We start from the raw sequence: 21,258 nt of genomic DNA, 5'->3' as shown, positions 1-21,258 counted from the left end.
TTTTATGATTAACTTAGTGATTATGAAACCATATCACAATTGATCCTCTAAGGACACCTTAATTAGTGCATTAGTATGGCTAAGAAGAGGAATCAGAAATTGTTGAAATGGTTAAATCAAAACGTGAATCATACTTCGTTCCAAAATCAAGTCTTAGAGTCGTACTCCAAGATTGTGACTTGAGTGACATAACTTAAGAAGGTTTAAAAGACTCATCAAATGTGGAATAAGAATCCTGTTTTTCTTACTCTTGCACATTTGAAATTGGTAAGTTGTGATGTCTTGGATAAGACAAAGATCAACTAAGACCGATTGTATGAAGTGTTTGTCTTGATAAGAATCCGCACTAACTCTTGAATATTTGTTTGTCAAGGAAAGTTTCTTGACAAGAGAATCTTATATGTCAAGAGGTCAATAGGAGTCTTAATGGTCTTGAATAGCTTCAGGAACTAATCAAGAATAAACCTATTGTCTATCACTAGCACACAACTTGAGGTTTATAACCTATCGTGTTGACATATTCTTGTTTTCTGTGCCATTCCAGTTTAGTTAACTACGGATGTGAGTCCTAAGAGTTCTCAATTGATTGCATAAGGCAAAGAACCTTGATTGGTGAAAGATCATTGATCTGTATGGGTGAGCTGCTTGACTACTTGGAAGACATGGTAGACCCTTGTGCTGCCAGATAGCAAGAAATAAAGATTGAACAGGGTCAGTCCATATGAGTTTGGATTTGTCACAAACATTGTCTTGTGACAATGGTTATGACAAAATTCACATGGATAGGAACGCATACACCATAAAATCTAAGTGGTAAGGTTTCTCTCCACTTCATGAAAATGATTGTGAGGAAACGCTTTCACTAGGAAGATTTTAAGGAGATAGCGATTGTGTAAATTGCATTCTCAAAATTCGATTATGATTACAACATCCCTCTTCATAGTTCGAAGTGTGATATTTGGCAATTAGTCTGAACATTTTGGACATATATATAAGTTCTGAAATAGTTTAGACACACATATGAGCTTTCTAATAAAAGGTGTATGAGCTTAGATAAAGTCTTATCGGAGCATCACGTATCAGAATTATGAACTTTGGTAAGAAAGTCAATAAGTATTTATTTCTAGAAGTCCATCTGTTTTCTGAGTACATGTCAAAGCTAGTGGGAGCATAAGTGTTATGCTGGTAGATATATAATTATCATCTTAGTAGGAGCATGATTATTATATTAACTATTACGAGTTAACAATATTAATTATAGAAAACAAAAGTTTCAATTCGCAAAGTTGCAGAGGTTGAAAAGTTGTTTTGTTATAATTAAGGGAGACAATATTTATACTTCATTTCAAATCTAAAAGCATAGATCGAGAAGTTTTAATCAAATTTAGTCAAAGGACATATATGAACGTTATGTTGAAAAGATTCAACATAAGGAAATTCTATATATGGCAATATTATAGCAGGAAAAGTATCATGTCTTTATGTAAGACATTATGAATCGTATCCCATACGCTTCGGGTATACGATCGATTGCATATGTTGTAATATTCGACCGTTCTGATTTTCCAAGTGCCTAGGGCATTAAGAGGGAAAAAGGACCAAAATCAGATATGGCTAAAATAATTAAACAACTGTCAAGGACGATATAAGATTCGCTAAGGATTGGTCGTTTGTGGGCAGTTGGAAGTAAAGTATTGAATGGAACATATTGACATTATTATGAATATATAGAATTCTATTTAGAATGAGTTGTCATATGGGAAATATGGAAATGTTTCCATAATGGGAGTTGGATATTAAGAATCTATGTAGATTTGAAACTTTTATGCAAGAAGGATGTTCAAATGAATGTACTTTGAATTTGAGACTTCACAAATATGGAGTTGTATTGTGACAATCTCTAAAATAGTACTTTGTAATATAATTGGCAAAGTCTTGGTGACTTTGGTAATATGTCGTTACAAAAAGATCATTGTGTAAATTGTTAGAATCTAACATATTCAAAGAGTGGCAAGAATTTGGTATTCTTACACTTGTGATAAGGATTGGGAATTGTGAAATGAGCATCATTGGAAATGTGTTCAATTGATCTATTCCACAAAGTAAGGACTATAGGTAAACATAGTATGCATGCTTGGACCAGGGGATAACTATTGTTTTAATTCAAGTGTTAAGTTGATTACTAGAAACATTATACAATGAATAATGTGTAATCAATAGGGTGATTAAATATTAAGTGTTTTATATATACTCAAAAGTTTTGAGACCATATTGGATTCGATTATTCATGTGTTTCACTTCACATGTTTTGACTTCCAGAATAACTAGGTTATTCAAACATCCACAGTCAATCATACTTTGGAAGTAGGTAATGAGGTAAGACTGTCATGAATCCGACTGTAGATTATCTAAAGCGTTTAGACATAGCAAAAGTTTGTTACAGTGTTCATGAGTGCTCATGAAATAAGATTTGAGTATTGGATTAAACTCACGCTCACGTGAATCACTTCATGGATTTTATCACGAGTGATTGTGAGACGATAATATCTTATATTCTTGAAACGGAGACATATAGTTGTTGTTTACGAGTCGGTTGTACATTGATAATGCGTAAACGCATCAGAACTTGATGTTATAAAACGTATTGTTGTTTGTGATTTGTTGAGTAAATAGTGCAAGCATATGAGTCGAAGTTTATCCGTTCCTTTTACTTAATGTGGAATAAAAGCGATATTTGTTGGCCCCTCGATGATTTAGTAATGACACCCCTAAGCGCTTGGCTAAGCCTGAACTATGTTGATGTGTTCAACTGAAGTCTATTGTCAATCGTCATAACTCGGAAATCGGGAAACAACACATAGACTGAGAGAATGATTATAATCCATGTCTCATGTCTATACGATATATTGAGAATGGAGGAATATATGATCCTTTATCTAAAGGACGCGTTGCTGATAAGATCAAAGTTCGACATCGGCTTTTGAAAGCTACGGTTGTGAATCAGATTCTGAAGTCATACTTGAAAAATAGTTATTAGACTTATCCAAGTAGGAGACTATTGGATTAGGTGTCTAAGCACATAACTATTTTTTGGTATGTAGTTGATTTGATTATGAGCATGGTCCTTTTGGGTTGCCTTCACTCATGCAACTTGATAGGATGACAAGAGGAGAAAGAGTAGAATTTATTATGTGAATAATAAATTCGTACTCAAAATGGTTTTATTAATATATTACAAGATCAATATATTATTTGGAAATCATATTATTTAATTAGTATTGATCATAAATTAATTTGGAATTAATTTGGTGATCAAAAGAGACTGTTTAAATAAAACGGACTGATATTGCAATTAACTGTTAGTTACAAGATTGGGTTGTGGACTCCTAATAGAAGGGATGGACGAAATCTATGGGAATCCCATAAAGATTTCGTCCAAGGGGCCTTCTAGAAGGCTTCCAGGGTCTGCTTAAGGATTAAGCAGTCATATTAGGGTTTCCACCTAAAACCCTAGCAGCCACAAGTATAAATAGACCCCTTGCCTTGTGAAAATCAGATCCATGCTTTAAGAAACCCTAGAGGGCCGATTTTATCATCTCTCCCAAGTGTTCCTTTGCAAGAGTGTTTGTGACTCCATTAGAGGTGCAACACTTGGGGCACTAGGCTTTCAGAAGTCAAGATCAAGAAGGATTATACTTGTTATTGTTACATAACATGAGAGGTAAAGATTCTAACCCTAATCATATGTGATTTTTGATATATGTATGCTAGTAATAGGGTTATTACTTTGGTATTCATAGTTGTATGTTCAAACTAGTAAACCTAGATCCAAAGCAATTAGGGTTGCATGTACACCATAGGAATGATGTTATGCTCAAAACCCATCAGGAGTTCCCTCAGTTTGCTTATTGTCATAAGTATCATCAAACATAAGTTGGCTACGACATCGAAGACTTTCTCACTTGAATTTCAAGAATCTGAATAAATTGGTGGTAAAAGATCTTGTTCGTTGTTTGCCAGTATTAAAATTTGATAATGATACTTTGTGTGCAGCTTGCGAACAAGGAAAACAACATAGACAATGCCATCCAATTGTCATTGATTCGAAGATTGTTGAACCATTGGAACTTCTTAATATTCACCTTTGTGGTCCTTCGACTGTTGAAACACACAACAAGAAGAGGTACATTTTGGTTATTCTTGATAATTTTTCCAGGTTTACTTGGCTATATTTTCTTCGTTTGAAGTCAGAAACATCCCAAGTAATGATTGACTTTATCAAGCAAATAGAAGTGAGTTTGAAGAAAAAGGTTCGTAAGATCAAGAGTGAGAATAGCTCATAGTTCATGAACAACGTTCTTGATTCGTTCTTAACTGAGAAAGGAATTTCGCATAATTTTTCTTCTCCTTACACACCTCAACAAAATGGTGTTGTTGAAAGGAGGAACATGACTCTTTGTGAAGCAGCTAGAACACTGCTCACATATGCGAATCTTCCACAATATCTTTGGGCTGAAGCAGTTTTGACAGCTTGTTTCATTCAAAATCGATCTTTTATTCATCGTCGATTTAATATCACTCCTTATGAAATCATTAACAATAAGAAACCAAATGTTAAATTTTTCCATGTTTTTGGTTGCAGGTGCTTCATTATGAATCTTAATGATAACCTTTCAAAATTTCAGTCAAAAGCTGATGAAGGGATATTCTTGGGATATTCTCATAAATCGATAACATACAGGGTGTTAAACAAACGAACCAGGAAAATAGAAGAAACTTTTAATCTTACATTTGATGATTATTATGTTAAACAAGTCGAATTTTTTTTGAACAAAAGCTAGTTATTAATGAATCGAATGATGAATCTCAAAGTTTGAATTCGTTAGATTTTGATTATGATTTAATTTTTGGTGTTCCTGACAGGGCAACTGATGCAGAGGTTAATGTTGATAATAATCAAATCCCTGAAGCATCGAAGCATAGTGATGATTCGACCATATCGCAGGATACAGTTGATATGAACTCTTTAACAAGTTCTCCTATGATCAACGAAAGTTTACATGTAATACTCAATGCTTAAGTGAAGGGGGAGCATTTGAGTTCAATCAGTAGTGTTGAGGGGGAACATACTTCCAAGGGGGAGTAACATCAACCAGATGTTAATGTCGAGGGGGAGCATATAAATAATGATCCAATTATGGAGGGGGGGGGGGCAAAATGGATCTCTACTAAATACTTCGAATGTTTATACTGATGTTTTTCATGACTTACCTGATTCTTTGTCGAATGTAGGGGAAGAATCTGAAACTGAAGAAATGTTTGAAGATGCACCATTGGACTTTGATGTTGCATATCCACCAATGGATAGATGGAATCAAAGTCATCCACATGAACAAATTCTTGGTGATCCTCAAGCTGGAGTTTTAACAAGAGCTCAACTTCGTGCGAAAAATGAGGTATTAAATGTTAATCAAGAGTTTTGTATGTTCAATGTGTTTATTTCTAAAATCAAACCTAAATCAGTCAAGGCTGCTATGGAACATCCTGATTGGGTTGTTTCTATGCAATCTGAGCTTGCTGAATTTGAGAGAAACAAAGTCTGGAGACTAAATCCAAAACGAAATGATGTTTCCATCGTGGTCTTAAATTGGATTTTTAAAAATAAAACTGATAAAGATGGTAATGTTGTTCAAAACAAAGCTAGGCTTGTTGTTGAAGGTTATTCGCAACAAGAAGGTATAGACTATGAGGAAACCTTCGCCCCTGTCGCAAGACTCGAGGTTGTTCGAATATTTTTAGCCTATGCAGCACACAAGGATTTCGATGTCTATCAGATGGATATTATATGTGCATTTCTCAACGTTGAACTCGAAGAAACGATGTATGTCGAGCAACCCCTAGGTTTTATTAATGAGGAATGCCCTGATCATTGTTACATATTAGATAAAGTTGTTTATGGCTTAAAACAAGCTCCAAGAGCCTGGTATGCAACTCTTACCATATTCTTAAAGAAATCAAAATTTAAACAAGGATCAGTTGATGCCACTCTCTTTCAAAAGAAAGTTGGGGATCATCTCATGCTTGTTCAAATTTATGTTGATAATATTATTTTTGGCTCTACTGACCCTGCTTTATCAAGTGAATTTGAAAATTTAATGAAAAGTCAATTTGAGATGAGCATGAAGGGTAAAATCAACAATTTTCTGGGATTAAACAATCGCCAGAGCAAAGAAGGAATCTTTATCAATCAAGAAAAATACACTCGAACTCTGTTAGAAAAGTTTGGGATGACGAATGGCACAAAGTTGCGAGTGCCGATGGCAGTTGGAACAAGACTTGGTTCTTCATTGGATAGGCCAGCTGTTGATCTCACATTATACCGACGCATGATTGGCTCATTATTATATCTAACAACTAGTTGACCTAATATAATGTTTGTTGTTTGTAATTGTGCTAGGTACCAATCGTATCCCCGGGAACCTCATCTAACCGCAGTCAAGAACATTTTTCGCTATCTCAAAGGCTCAATTTCGTTAGGATTATGGTATCCTTCGAAGACAAGGTTTTTCATTCAAGCATTTTCGGATGCTGACTTGGGTGATTGTCAATTTGATCGTAAAAGCACAAGTGGCGGATGTCAACTTTTGGATGGGAAGCTTGTTAGCTGGCAATCGAAAAAGATAACACGTGTTACGATTTCCACAACAGAAGCAGAATATGTTGCTGTTGCAGCTTGCACTTCTTAAATCATTTGGATTCAAAGTCAACTACATGATTATGCAATCAATATGAAGAAAATTCTGTTGTATTGCGACTCACAAAGTGCCATTCGCATCTGCCATAACCCTGTGCAACATTCAAAGACCAAACACATTGCACTTCGTTATCACTTTATCAAGGACCATGTTGAAGATGGCAACATTGAAGTTCATTTTGTAAAGACCACAGATCAGCTTGCTGTTATCTTTACAAAACCATTGGATGAAAAGAGTTTTCTTCAAATTCTATTGGGCTTACGAATGCTTGATGCGAATGTTGTTCCGGGTCTGAATTCGTGATAAGGTCCACTAATATCGAAATATTGCTGATTCATTTAGAGGTTACTGTTCGTAGTCAACACTTCGACATGCTTCGCTTTCGACATCAGATTAAGCTTCGCTACTTCATAATCATTGTAATGTTGATACTTTTGTTCCTTTTGTCGACTTTTTATCTTTGCTAGCCTGATATCTTTTTATTGTTATTTTTGTTATTTTTCTTTCAAAAATCAAATATTCCAAAAAGATTTTTCATTATTTTTGTATTTTCTTTCAAAAATCAAAAATTCCAAAAAGATTTTTCGTTATTTTTGTCTTTTCATACAAATATCAAAAAGATTTTCTTACTTTTGTTATTTTCCTTCCAAAATCAAAAAGCCAAAAATTTGTTTTTGTTTGATTAACATGTTTGTGAAGCTTTATAGTGAAGACCTATCATGGAACATGTCTTGAATCTCTAGGGAAAGGTATATATTCGATAATTTGCACTAGTTAAGATGTTCGTAGAAGCATACTGCAACATGTCGACCCAAGCCTCCATGACTCAATGTGTTTTGAAGCCTTAATGGATTTTTCATGACGAAAATTCCTTCCTAATTAGGCTATATTCACATTAGTCCCTGAGCTAACTTACTCTTCTCTCATGAGTTAAGAGTTTCCTGCTTGGTCCACGAATAGTAGAGGTACTTTCGATTTTCAAACCAATATTTTTCATCAAACATTCTTCCACGCTCACACACAATGACATATGTCCAAGAGATCTCTGGTTTGTACCCACCAGGATTTAGACATGTAAAAATTATGTGTTAATGATCCCGATTCATGAGACCGTGATGAAGGTGAAATCCAAAACTTCGAAACAATTAAGGAATTAACGGGTAACATTTGTTCCAGAATGCAACGAAACCTTTGTTTCTGTACCTTCAATATTCAAAATCACATTCTTTCATTTTGTGTGGTCTTGCTAAAATGTTCGAAACCCATGACATTTTTACCCAACAAGATCCAGAATTCAATTTTTTTGGATATGATATATCAATTTGAGTCTTTGTTACTTGATAAATTTTCCAAAGCTTACTTGTCACTGACTACACTGGTCAAACAGGTAATTTTGTTTACAATTTTTCACACTTATGTTAAGTTGTGACTTGTAACAAAATTTCAGCCAACCTTTGAAGTTTTTTAAAAGATGCCCTTCGATACTCCTCTATGAGTATTCGATTGTACTTCATGGGAAACCACACAAGTTGTTCTACATCTCTCTTGATGAAGAACGAAGCGATCTTTGCCTGGGATCTTACTACTTTATGTCGATTGACATCACAAATTCGAAATTTTTTTTTATCTTGATCTCACCTCACTTTTTGGCACACATCAGCACACACTGAAATCCTTGAGGTTCTGAGTAACACCAACTCAGGCTGATGATTTCGAAAAGACTGGCGTATGACTTCGCTTTTCAACCCAAAATTGAAAGAGCCTTACCTCCATGCTGAAGATTTTCTGGCGGTTCTAATTCCCTTGGGTCAAGCGAACAGACTGATGGATGTGACGTTCTGATTACTACACAGTTTTCAAGGAAAAGTGATCATCACTTTTTCAAACGTGGCTTACTTTACGGCTACAGGTCCGGTTTTCTTGGTGACACGTGTCTAAGCACTTAATGCTTAAACCGCTTCAAATTCAAACTTGGGTTTACGTATAAAAAGGGTTTTGGAGATTTCATTCCAACTTTGCGCAAACTAAATATCCCCAAATTCACTTGCCCTCTTTATACTCGGTTCTCTTCATCTATGTTCATACCCTAACAATGGTGGGTACACATGCTAATGTTGATCCATCTCAGACGACTGATGACATTACTTCTCAACCACTAATGAAGATTTAAAACACCAATTTTAGAGTTAATCCTGATGTTACTCAATATCCTAAAGAGTTGTAGATGCTTGTCGTTTCTTTGCAAAATTTTGTCTTATCCAAAGCAATGTTCTCTTATTTTTCTATGCCAATGTCCTGGTTATCTCTTGCTGGTTCAACTGCTGTTTATAGCAAGACGATCAAATTGATTACGTTTCAACAGACCAATGATAAGAAGTTTAAAATCAACAACAAGCTCTTTGCACAGATCTTGAATATCCCTAATATCAAACCTTTCTATGAGGTATCGAATGAACAAGTGCTTCACATGATCACCGATGGGGTATCAGCTGATTCTTACCAAGATAAGTGATTTCAAGAAGTCTTGTTTGCCTTGTATCTGGAATTTTTTATTCGGTATTTACCTTCGATGTTTGACTGGTAGAAGCGTTGGATTATATAAGGCAAAGTTGGAAATTTATGCCTTGATCGCAGGTATCTACTACGATTTACCTGTTGATTATACTACTCAGTTATGGGATGAGTTTGTAAAAAGCATTGGAAATAAGAATGTTGTTAATGGGATTTCATATGCTCGTTACTGAAGCTAGATTCTCAAATATACTTATGAGAAGGAAGGTATTTTGGTTCCTAAAGATGAACAGACATCTTAATTCTCTTTATATCATTTTCTCAAGACTGTCGAAGATGATCCGAATATGTTTCCAGCTCTTGCACGAATTTCGGATGGGATGCCTCGAAAGGATAATCCTACGAATCCTATTTTGGTGGCGTACAAGCAAACTATCAATCCTTCAATTGAAACTGGTGTTTTATTACCAAAAAGCACTGGTGGTCCATCGAAAAACCGAAAAGAGTCCAAGAAAGTGGCTAAGGCTAATCCTTCAAAACCCACTACTGAGCCAATGGAGAAAGTTGTAAAAGCTACTCCAAAGAAAGTAGTCAAGTCTGATAACCTTTCGAAGAAGGTTACTAAGCCAGTTGTTGAAGAATCTTCTACACCTACCAAGGAGGCGATGCCTTCAAAATCTAGAGTCTTGAAACAATTGAAGAAAATGGATCAAAGGCCTCGTCATTCAGTAGAGAGGTCTAGGAGTTTTTCTCCTAAGGGTATAATTCAGCTCACTAGGAAGCCACAGATTAATTGAAAGGGTGTAATAACTCATGAAATTCCTACTCTTATGTCTCCTGCATCTAAAAACCGAAGGGATGAAGACATGGCAAAATGAATTTCGAAGAAGAAAAGGAGAGTGGTGACTGAAGATGAAGACTAAATTTTACCAGAATCGCCACTTCGCGATGATAATACATTTGTTCCATCACCAACGAGGGATTCTCCAATCAAGTCGAATGTAGAGGCGACTGCAGGTCTTACTGGCTCTGTGAAAACATCTAATGTGGACACAACCAATAATCAAGGTGATCATACAATGATATCCACTCCTGACAAGACTGCTGTCACACCACCCGGAGTTTCGAACGCTGAATCACTTTCTAAGGAGGTTCGAACTTCAGTCATCACTGCGAACATATCTCATATGGACACAAATGTCAACAAGGGTGAAGGAGTGTCGAATAATGAAGCTCAAGGTAATCCTACTCTTTTTATTTCATCTTCCTTTGAAACAAATATTGTTCCACCCAATACTTCTCTACCACCATTTGTTTCTTCCATTTCAACTACCCTGCCACAATCCACTCTCTCTCCAACATACGAACATATTTACAACAACCCATTACATCATTATTCTCATCCCAGACCACTGAGGGTCCAAAAATTGTTCAAGATGATGCTACCACAGAAGATGGTGAGTTTAAGGGATTATTTGCTGATATCGAGTTTGATCCAGAAAAGGAAAATATTTCGGATCATATGTTAATATCGGGGAAACAGTTTAATATACTCAATAAGAAATTAAACTCTTTATTACAGCTTCAAGCAGATGCAGGGAGTCAAAACTATGTATCTGGTATTAAAGTAGAGGTAATGTAAAAGTCTCAAGAGCTTCGATTAAGGAGTGAGTTAGAGCAGACGGATACAAATAATGAGAATTGTGTCAAAGCTCAGTCTTCAACTTCTAATGATGCACTCAAATAATTGAAAGTAGTTGCACAAGAAAGGCATGTTCGATTTATGAAGGATGTCAAGACAGTTCGTGAAAATGTGAATCTGAAGATTGAAGAGTTACGTGAGGATATGACGAAGGAGATTACAACTTTGTATCACAATTATTCTTCCTTTCATAATAAGGTTGATATAATTGCTGAAGCTATAACTAAAGTTGTCGAAGAGTACAATTATCTAATTCCCAAGGTTGACAAGAAAGTTGAGGTTGATGCTCAAAGTATCGACAAGGTTGATAAAGTAATGGAAGAATTGAAAGATCTAGTTTCGAAATCTAGTTCTTCTTCATCATCCTCACTTACTCAAGATTTCTTGAATAAAAAATTTAGTTTGTTGGAGTCCACTATTCAAAAGGAATTGGTCCCACTTGCGAAATTTGTCAATTTAATGCCAACGGATGCCCCACCTTTTGACACAGGGGTGCAAGGGGGAGAAGGAATTGGTGTTGGCATTGGAATGAGTTTGAAGGTTAGCATGGGAGGTAGTGCATCTTCGAAAGGAGATGATGATGCAAAAGTTGTTGGGAAGGTAATAACTACTCAACTTCACACTTCGTTACCAAAAGTCTCTTCTACAGTTACCTCAACAACAACAACAACAACAACAACAAGACTAATAAAAAAAGGAATTGTGATCGGTTCTGGAGCTGGAGGTTCTAGTTCTTCTTCGAAATCACATCCACCAAAGACAACAGAAGCTGATAAAAGCAAGGGAAAAGGCATAAGTATTGAGCCTACACCAGAAGAAAAGAAAGTTGCAATCGAAGCAGAGATGGAGAAATAGAGACAAATTCAGAGCATCCTTCGTCAAAGAGAAAATGATCCTCATGGCATGGAAAAAGGATATGCTGCTAAACATTATTGCTATGAGAATATCTAAGCCTTGGTTGTTACTGAAGAGATGCACGATTTTGAAAAAGTCCCAAAGAAGAGTTTTGCCACAGAAAACACTGATTTTAATCAATTGGATTTTCCGATTAACAAGATGATGTTCTTAGCTTCCCAATATCAAATTGCAGATAAGTTTGATAAAGAAGAATTTAAAATAATGAAATTTCAGTTTCATGCAGTGCTGGGAAAGAAAGAAGAAGAGATATGGTCTTTGGTCAAAATTGTTCGAGTTCTCAATATCTCCAAGGATGTTTTGTTCGAAGGAGTATTGCAGAGTAATCATTTTCATGTTTTCAGAGAAAATAATGTGGCAATTAACTTTTCGGTGGCAGACTTTCACTTGATGAATCTTCATGACTTGATTTGTGTAGCCAGAAATTTGAAGGGTACTGATGTTTTGAAGCTTCAGCTAAGAAGCAAAGAAGATTTTTTGATTGGATTTGCTCACATCAAGTTATTCATAGACAACTATTATAGATATCTTGCATTGACTGATGTTGAGTTAGCTTTAGCAATTGGCAAGGAAATTACAGTACCTCAATCATTATTAAAGAGTAAAGCAAGTTTGAAGCTTTATGTTGATGGTGAAATTTTCTTGAAGCCTCTGGGAGTAGTTTTTGTTGGAAATAACAAGAAAGGAAGCAACACCAAGTTCTTGTTTCAAGCCTGTGATGTGGAAAGATATACAACTGCTCATTATACGAATTTAATTGTTCGTATGAATAGTTGTAAGAAGAACAACGAAGGTGACAAGGCTGAGATTAAGTAGATTATCAATTGGTAATCTGATATCGGAAGGGTGATTCATAAAGCAAGCCATATGCTATTGACTTAGATTCGACATTTCTTACATAGGGGGAGAATGTTGAGGTCGAATGTTATTGTGAGGTGTCAAAGGTCGTCTATGTCTTTTATAGTGTCGAATGTTATGTATGTAAGTTTATTATAAGGGCATATTGTATCGAAGGTTTTAGTGTTTCAGTCCCTCATATTTTGTGTATGCTTTCTCGATCCCTATAAATATGGGATGAGTACTAGAGTTAGAGAGTATCTTCATATTTTACATTGTATTCTATGAAACATTATATGTACTTCAGAAAGCTTAATTGAGCCAAACAGATGTTATTTAGATCTTGTGTTCATCTTTCTTTCATAACTCTGATCTCGTAATTCTTACTTGCTTAAATAACTACTATAAATCAATCTGATTTGCCTTCAAACATTCCATCCTTTTGAAGTTGGTATATGTGTTTCATATTTATATAGTCATGATGTTTATAACATATATAAGTTTCAATCAAATATCATTTGATTATTTAGGTGTCATGATTAGAACCATCAAATTAAAGAAAGCTTATAGATTTACTTCATAATTAACATTATGAGAAAATATTCTATAACACATAATACATCGTTTCAAAACATTAATGTGAACATCCATTAAACGATAAGTAAAATCTGAATTTATTCATAAATTACAACTGTTACATGTCCCTATAAGGATAAGTACAAAACATATATTGTTTAAATAAAAGACTATTTCAACACTTGTTATATCTACAACACGAAATGGCATTCGTTTGTAATCAGTTGATTATTTCTTCCAATCATCAGCACATAATATAAATTATTAGTGTCACTTTAAGAATAAGATCCTCAAGTGAATGATGGAAAAATAAATAGTTATATCATATATATATATATATATATATATATATATATATATATATATATATATATATATATATATATATATATATATATATATATATATATATATATCTAAAGTCTTGTCCAAGTCAGACTTCTTCAGCTCGATGAGATTAGAGAAGCAATTTCTCTTTCAATGTCTAGTTTCTTCCACAATAGAAACAACATCAATCATTTAGATCATTTCTTGATTTCTGGGTTCATGCTGTATTTCACTTAACTGAACTATAAGTCTATTTGAGTACACAATCTTTAGACTTCCTTTATTCAATGCTTCAACAGACTTGAAGCACTTTATACTGTTCTGATTGAATATATGCTTTACTTGATGATACATCTGATATGTTTCATAATTATCCAAGACATTCTGTAGGTCAAGGTTAATTACTCCAGTATGATGTGACACACATCAACATCATCACAACAATACTTCCATCAAAGTATCATGATCAGACGGACTGGCTTTCAGAGGTTATTCAGGTATGGGATCTTTTAATATATATAATTTCTATTTGTCCTTAAGGTAGAACCTCAAGATATTATACCAGTTATAGAAATTATAACCATCAAATGTTACTATCTCTTGAAACTCAACAAGAGAGACGTTTTTGCAATGTGTAAGAGTATTAAATGTTATTAATAGAGTTTAACAAAGTTTCATTGAAAATTTTCAATATTTAGTCTTTAAAAATTAAAACCTTTTATTGTTTCTTAAAACATTAATTTATTAAAGTCTAGGATCTAAGTAACGAAACAAGTAAATGGTTAGGTGACCTTTATCCCATTAACTTAATCAAATTCAGTAGGTAGCGATTACCAATTGCATACAATATGTAACTCCTAGATTATGGAATCCTAAACAACTATTGCTTAACTTGGAATGTTTATCCCATCTATGCCTCGTACCTCTCATGCTTTGGTGACCTTTATCACACAAGATTCCGATGAAGTCATCCTACTTGAAACAACTTGTAGTATTTCAACTTTTCAGTGACAAGGTGGCCCTTTAGAAACCAGAAACAACAAACTACCCCGAACATCATAAGACAATCCTAATGAACAGGTGACCCTGTGACACTAAAACCATACAAATGATAACGTGTGTTCTTCAAACGGACGGCAATGACTTGCATTTTTAGAAAAGGTTTTACATATCTTTTACAATTATAGTTTATAAAAACATGGTCTGATGAATATCGCATGCATCCAAAAATTCATCTACCATTTTGTAAAATTCATATCACTTGTTATGAGGTTCTTTAGGTGCCAAATAAAACTTCATTTTATTTGCCATTAACGGCGATCAATTATAAACTAAAATCCGGTATTTTCAAGTTTAGTTGTGGATAGGCTTTAAGAACCGGTAAAAGTCTTAATAAAATTTCATTTTATACTTACGACTTGGAGTTTTGGATGAGTTATAAAAATCACTATTTTAAATATCTTTTTAAGAATAAAAATAACTTATGACTTCATTAATTTATAGAATAAACTCATTTTATTTTATAAACACAATTTTATGCATCTTATGATAAAAGTCATACTTTGATAAACCAAAACTTGGGTGATGATACTTATTTTTAAATCTCATTTGGAATGCATAAAACATAATATCAACATGTTGCATTATGTTTAAAACTCCAATATCATATATCAAGTTTCGACGCAAAAATAATCACTAGTTTTGTTATTTTCCGTTATAACGCTATAAACCGATTTTAGTCTTTTTAATAAAAACTCCTTATTTATTATAAAGACATGGAGTTTATATAATGTTTAAACATCTTTTAAAAAAATTCAAATACTTTAAAGTTGAGTATTTATAATTTTACAATAAAACAATTTTTTAACAAAAAGTCGCTTTTTAACCGGTAAACGGTAAAAATGTTTTTATAAATATCCATTTATAAAATCTTATGTTATCCTTTAAATATTTTTACTCAAACTCTAAGTGATATTATCTTATGTTCAAATGTTGTTTGACATGTAAAACTCATTTTCATACACAAAATATAGAATACACTAACATAAAATAAACATCATATGCATGCATTATAATGTGTATAAACCAAGCCATGTCTAGTAATAATTTTGTTATTAAGTCTTTCCTAAAAGACTTAAGGGACACTTCAAAAGGTCTTCAAGCTCCCACTTGCCAAGTCAACTCTTGCTTGCAAAAAGACTTCAAGTCTTCATGTTGTGAAAGTTGCATCACTTAAACCATTAAGACTATAATTAAGCCCAAAACCAAAAGTAGAAGCTTATGGTTGGGATTATGGTCTTAAATGGTTAAGCCATCTTCAAGGTGGTAATTTCTTCATCTTGTTACGTTTAAAAAGAAATACAACTAGTCTAACTAATTTATTACAACAAATCAACAAATGAAAAAAATACCTATTTATCTATTACATCTTATGAATAAATAAATATCAACCAAACACAACACAAAGGTCCAAATGGCTTGTTTATACACAACAACATATCAAATATTATAACAAACAACTCTATGTTTTTTCTAAGGCAACTTTTATATAACCAAAATGCATGAAAAATGGTTATATATAAAAATAAAAAATTTTAACCAAGAAGTTGCCAAAGAAGACAAATATGGATTTTTATTAACCAAAACAAATCCACGCTTGTTATCCAAAATCCAAAGATTATCAAACATAAAAAAATCATTCTAACATATAAAAGATGGCTTTGATACCACTGATCGGTTTTAATACAAAATATAAGTTTGTTTTTTTCATAAAACGGGCAACGAAAGTATTTAAAAAATAACAAGTTTATTTTTAGTTTATAACAAAACCAAAAAATCAAGGGTCCATTTATAGAGGTTAGAATGAAATAAAAAGAAACAAAGAGTTTTTAGAATGACAACCTTTAAAGCCTTTGAACCCACTTGGTTTTGGGGTGTTGATGAAGATAGCAAAAATTCAAGAGTAGAATTTCTCTATGTGTATCCACCATCAAGAGTAAGGCACTTGGAATGCTAGTTCTTTCTTGTATTCTTGAGTGTCTTAAACCTTTAAATGCTTAACTCAAAAAAACCACTAAAGGAGACAACTCAAGTAAGCTTTTAAACCACCAAACTAACTTCAAAAGAGAGAGAGAGAGAGAGAGAGAGAGAGAGAGAGAGAAGGCTAGAAAACTTTCGGCCATATGCTTCTATTTGACATAAAATGTTCAAGAATTAAAACAACTAGCTTCAAATTCATGCATAAGGATTCCTTTTATACTCTCATGCAAGACATGCCTTAGGAGGTGAGGCGGTTGAGTCTATGACTTGGGAGGATTTCGTGACAAGGTTTCGAGCTAATTTTGTACCAGTGATTGAGGTATAGCAGCTGGCGAAGGAGTTTTAAGACATTTGCCAGACTATTGAGACCAGGACGGACATCATCGCTATGTTCTGTGAGAGGGCGTTGCTAGTTCCACAGTATGTGGCTGATGAGGAGATGAAGAAGGCAAGATATCACGATATGTTGAGGAGTGATATCAGACAGTTTGTGAGTATATCCACTTGCAAGACATTGGATGACATGGTGGCAAGAGCCAGAGAGAGAGATTGATTTGGAGATTGAGAAGAAGAGGAAGCCAGATCAGGTTCAGTGTTCTGAGCGTTCGGGAAAGAGAACTAAGGTGTTTGATTTGAGATTGAAGGGCTAGTAGGGTCGGCGCCATTGTGTAAACTGCGGCAAGTCTCACGATAGAGCTTGCAGAGGTGGTGGTTCAGGCTGGTACAATTTCGGCAAGACTGGGCATTTTAGTCGGGATTGTATAGCCACCACCCAAGGATTGAGTCTGATTTGCTCTGATTACAATCAGAGGAGCAATAAAAAGGCCGTTTTTTCGAGTTTAGTAGCAGCAGGTCAAGGTGTAGCACCCGCTTCAGCGACCTTGCGAATTACAGATGGTTTTCAGGGCAAGGCAGAGGCGCCTGTTGTGAGGAGTCTGGCATTTCAGCTGACAGCCGAGGAGGATCATGCAGCACCAGATGTGGTGACAGGTACGTATCTTCTCCTTATCTATTTATTTATGTTACATTTACTGCTTATATTTGTGTTTTTCTTTTAGGGTCGTTCCATGTGAATAATATCTCTGTTCTTGTTTTGTTTGATTCAGGGGCTACCCGATCCTTTATATCTCTTACACTCATCAAGAGGTTTGTCGATGCTCCAAGGTGGCTAGATTATCCATTAGAAGTGTAGATTGCTAATGATCATCTTGGGTGGTTATTGAGGGTTCATCGGGATTGTGTGTTGGAGTTGTTTAGTAAGTGGTACCCAATTGATTTGGTTCTTATTCCTTTGCGTGAGACCAAGGTTATCGTGGGGATGGATTGGTTAGCCCCAATGGGGCAGTGATTGACTATGAGCATCATTTGATACTCATTCGGATCCCAAGTTAGGGAGAGTTAGTGATCTAGGGAGAGGGTTTTCAACGTGGGCCAATTCTATGTTCAGCAGCTAGGGCCATATGCTATCTTCAGCAGGGTTGTTCTGGATTTATTGTCTATGTGATGGATACCCAGGAGAAGGGTAAGGAGACTGTGGATGATGTATCGATCGTTTGGGAGTACCCGGATGTGTTTCTGGAGGATTTTCCTGGAGTGCCTCTGGAGATACAGGTGGAGTTTTGGATTAACTTGGTTCCAGGTGCGGCCCCGATAGCCAAAGCACCTTATCAGTTAGCACCTCCAGTGATGCAAGAGTTGTCTACACAACTGCAAGAGTTGTTAGACAAGAGATTTATTCGGTCGAGTAGTTCGCAATGGGGAGTGTCAATCTTGTTTCTGAAGACGAAGGACGGGTCGTATCTGATGTGCATCGACTACGAGGAGCTGAATAAGTTGACAGTGAAGAACCGTTACCCACTCCCGAGGATTGATGATTTATTTAACCAACTTCATGGTACATATTGGTTTTCCAAGATTGATTTACGTTCAAGATATAATCATATGAGGGTCAGAGAGGAGGATATCCATAATACGGCATTTTGGACTCATTATAGTCATTTTGGACTCATTATGGTCATTACGAGTTCGTAGGATATCCAGAATATGGCATTTTGATCTCAGGAATCATGTGTGCATGCCTATGTTGGATCGGTCTTTGATTGTATTTATTGATGACATCCTGGTCTATTCCAAGACCAGGGAGCAGCATGAGGAGCACCTGAAAGAGGTATTAGAGACTCTGAGGAGGGAGAGATTGTATGCGAAGTTCTCCAATTGTGAGTTGTGGTTACACGAGGTGCAGTTTTTGGGACACTTTGTCACACAGAACCGTATTCTGGTCGATCCGGCCAAGGTCGAGGCGATGATGACGTGGGAAGTTCCGAGGTCTCCATCTGAGATTCAGAGTTTCCTTGGATTGGCGGGTTATTATCAGAGATTCATTCAGCATTTCTCCAAAAAGACTGTCATGTTTCGTTGGGGGCCTGAGGAGCATGCAACTTTTGAGACTCTAAGACAGAGATTGTGTGAGGTGCCGATTCTGACCCTGCCGGAGAGTGTTTAGGATTTTGTGGTTTATTGTGATGCGTCAATCATAGGTTTAGGAGAATTGTTGATGCAGCGGGGTCATGTGATCGCTTATGCCTCGAGGCAGCTGAAGCCTCATGAGGGGAATTACCCTACACATGATATGGAGTTGGGGGCTATAGTGTTTGCCCTTAAGATTGGCGACATTACCTCTATGGGGTCCGTTGTACTATCTACATGGATCACAAGATCCTGAGGTATTTGATGGACTAGCCGAACCTGAATATGATTCAGCGTAGATGGTTGGATGTGGTGAAGGGTTTTTTAGATTAGGTGTCTAAGCCCATAACTATAATTGGTATATACTTAAATTGATAGTAGCACAGTCCTTTTGGGTTGCCCTCAAGACTAGCAACTAGACAGATGATTTTGGAGAAAGAGGTTGGTTTATTATTTGATTAATAAACTGAGATAAATGATTTATTAATATATTATGAAAATGATATATTAATTAGAAATTGTAATATTTAATTCGAAATTAATTGGAATTAATTTTGGGATTAAAGGAATTAATTAAAAGTGCAGGGACTGAAGTGCAGTTGTTCAATAGTTAAACAAGAGACAATCTACAACCCACCATAGGCCTGGGACGGTTTCTTAAGGGTTAAGGGATTTTAGAATGATCCCTAATGGATAATTAGGAAACTAGATAATTACCCGGTTTAAGATACTCTTGGATTTGGGTTTATCTAGGGTTTACTATCTACACTATAAATAGGGTCATAACCCTATAATTTTCGGCCGAGATCCAGTAGAAAATTTGAAGCCTTCCTCATCCTTCTCAATCATCTTCCATTGCTAGTATTGGGTGTGAACCACTAGAGGCGTAACAACTGTGACGCTTGCTGTCAAAGCTTTAACAACACCAAGGATTTGCATTGTTATTGCTATATAACAATTAAGGTATATTTCAATAGCCCTAATTGTATATTTTGATTATATAATAATGTTCTAGGGTTTCTACATTGTTGTTCATATTGTATGTTCAATTAGAGAAAACGTAGATCAAAATTATTTAGGGTTGAATGCACACACAGGATTATATGTTTTGCATAATACCCATCAGTGGTATCAGAGCATGGTTTTAGTTTTCTATTAAATTGATACAATGGTTGAACTTGAACAAGAAGGAGGAAACAAAATCATCATTCTATACCGCAAACGTGTCGTGGTATTCTTCCAACACGGTGTGTTGGCCTGCGAAATCGTCCTAACACGGTGTGGTAATTGTTTACCACGACGTGTTGGACTATCAGATCCACAAATTTCGGTTTTAAGATATATCATGAATTGATTAGGATAATTACCTTTAATAATGTTTTTAATTGTATAAAACTGAATTCTTTTGAAATGTAATTTGATATCATTATCTTGAATTCATGATTGGTTTTATTTTTTAATTTAATTAATTGAATCTTAATTTTGAAATTTTAAAATATAACCTTAGTGTTTTTTAAAAGTTTTAAAAATACACCCTTATATTATATGTAACATTAAAGGTCTAATATTACTATATATATAAGACAAGTCAGTCGAACCGCTAGTACGCCTCATTCACGAAGCAGATCTATAAAGGGGGTATAACAAAATTTCCTATAAAATGGCGATTGAATGGGTGTCCACTCTCATCCACCGCTTCCTTGATTGGTGGAGGTTCGTTAGCCGAACAGGTTCGATAGGACAACCTAATCCTCATTAAAAAGTATAATGAATGATAAAGTAACTAAACATATATTTTATAAAATTCCCAATCTTAGTTACTTTAGGGAAAAATGTGAACTTGTATGCTAACCCATGAAATTACACATTGCACTTTATGAGTCGTTAGTGGAGCGTGTGTGGTTAACCGGCACACAAATAAGGACGAATAAAGAGCGGAAATGGGTGTCTCCAAATTTATCATTGATTAATGGAGCGCGTGTGGCTAACCGACACATTAAAATGAGATGATAATTGACATCGAGAGTACCAAGTTAATTTGCATGGTTATTCACATATTGTTTGTGATCCTCGGTATCCCAGTCACAAATGAAAGAGCATAATAGAGATTACACATGCCATTGAAAAGTT

The sequence above is a fragment of the Lactuca virosa genome, chromosome 4 (assembly GCF_052849685.1).
Source record: "Lactuca virosa cultivar CGN04683 chromosome 4, Lactuca_virosa_CGN04683_v6, whole genome shotgun sequence".
Classification (NCBI taxonomy): Eukaryota; Viridiplantae; Streptophyta; class Magnoliopsida; order Asterales; family Asteraceae; genus Lactuca; species Lactuca virosa.
This window is presented reverse-complemented; position numbering follows the sequence as displayed.